This window comes from Pinus tabuliformis, chromosome 7, assembly GCF_031772625.1.
Source record: "Pinus tabuliformis cultivar Carrire ecotype Pingquan chromosome 7, CPIR1, whole genome shotgun sequence".
Classification (NCBI taxonomy): Eukaryota; Viridiplantae; Streptophyta; class Pinopsida; order Pinales; family Pinaceae; genus Pinus; species Pinus tabuliformis.
Window position 1 is genome coordinate 1,305,686,164 of NC_142293.1, and position 1,993 is coordinate 1,305,688,156.

The 1,993-nt window shown below is 37.9% G+C and overlaps 1 pseudogene; it reads left to right on the top strand.

Annotated features, from left to right (window-relative positions):
• Positions 1–553: 553 nt before the first annotated feature.
• Positions 554–1,297, top strand: LOC149252302 (cytochrome P450 750A1 pseudogene; annotated as a pseudogene).
• The last annotated feature ends 696 nt before the right edge of the window (positions 1,298–1,993 follow it).

Genomic DNA, 1,993 nt, shown 5'->3' on the forward strand with positions numbered 1-1,993 from the left:
TTAACAATTAAAAATAAAAATTAATTTTCAAAAATACTAATAACTATTTAAAAACACAAATTAAAATTACCAAACCTATTCCAAAATAAATGTACTAAGATTAAAAGCAATTACATCAAAAATATTAAATTTTCATAACTAATAACACACATATATACTATGCAAATAATTAGCTTAAAAGCAACTACATCAAAAATATTAAATTTTCATAACTAATAACACACTAGCCCTTTATGATTTCACATGTTACTTTGAAGAAAAAACAAAATTATATACCGATATTAAAATAAACGAGAAATAATATAATATGCTTCATTCATGCCCATCCCAATCGAGTGGTCATATTCAATTTGACTTATAACAGAAAATGAAGTTTTTCTTTCAATCGAATGCTGAGGACATGTTAGTGGTTGATTTCTGTATTCGTCAAAGTAGCCTGTTTGTTTGATGAATAAAGCATGAATATGTAGGAAGCGTTACAGTAAGCGGCCGGCCTTCCATTTTATTGAGGTTTTCTTAGTTTCGAAGAATGCTAGTCTTTCCTTACATCAGTATGCAGTACAGCGGGTTCAAAATGTGGTTTAACGACTTGGTTCGAACTCTGAGCCTGTCAGTATTAATAACAGCTATTGGATTTGTGACTTTGGTATTCTTCTTCCCGATATTGCAGCACAAGAGAAGAAGAAACAGCACCAGATTGCCTCCAGGACCATGTCCGTGGCCAATTATAGGAAATCTTCATCAATTGAGTCTGCCTGCTCACCGTGCTCTCAAGAATCTTGCAGAAAAATATGGCCCCGTCATGTTTCTGCGCTTTGGCTCTATCCCCACTGTGGTCGTTTCGTCTTCTGAGATGGCTAAGCACTTTCTCAAAACACACGATTTGGTCTTTGCCAACCGGCGTCTAACAACGACAGCAAAATACTTATCCTATGATTTCAAGGGTTTGATAGCGACTCCATATGGAGATTATTGGAAATACGTGAGAAAAATATGCGTTACAGAATTGCTGACTCCCAGAAGGATTGAGTTCTTCAAGGATGTGAGAGAGGCAGAGGTATCTACCATGATCCATTCCATTTGTGGGGAGAGTGAGAGTGGCACAGTTGCCGTGAATGTCAGCAATGCCTTCTTTACCCTCATCACCAATATAATTTGGCGAATGCTGGTCAGGAAGAAATTTTCTAACAATGATTTGGGTACCAGTGGCGAAAGATTCAGGGATCTGGTGTTAGAAGGGTCAGCTGCCGCGGGATTTTTTAACATTGGAAACTTTATTCCTTCTTTGGATTGTTGAAAATGTAATTTCAACGCAGCTATACTGCGCTCTCCAAAACCACCGAACAAAACCACAAACCGCCCAGAGGATATCGCACCACCATCCAGCGAAAAGCAGTGTCCGTATTTTTGGCTCCGATGCGATTTGGTGAAGACGCGTGGCTCTCACCTGACATAAGCATCTCTGACATATCGGGAGGTAAAGCTCAGCATTAAAGTGGCTTCCGATATCTTTCTCCACCGTCGGATTTACTCCATCGCTCTCCACCGTTGATCCACCAAAGCTGCATACGAGGTGCATTAAAAGGCTTGCGTGGATTAAATTTTTGAGTTTGACCGCCGTAGAAGAAGAGTTATGGAATTTAATATTGATACGTAGATTTAGGTGGCCCTTTTAAATATGGGTATGGGCACGTTTCAATATATGTTTTTTTTATATAGCACGTAAGTTTTTTTATGTAAAAGGTAGGGAGCATTTAAAGATAGGTATGGTCGTTTTTTTATAAAACGTAATACAAAAAAAAGGGAGCTCATATATATGTTTTGTGTGTTGACTTTTATTGTGTGGTTGTTGCACACGGGAGGAAAAGAACAACTGGTGTTCGCAGCAGCGAGAGAGAACCAGAGATGTATGCACAGCAGTGCTCAAAATATACTTTGTAAAGTTTTGTTTTGACTTTTGTAATGGAACGGTGGTGAAATGAAAATGTTTTAT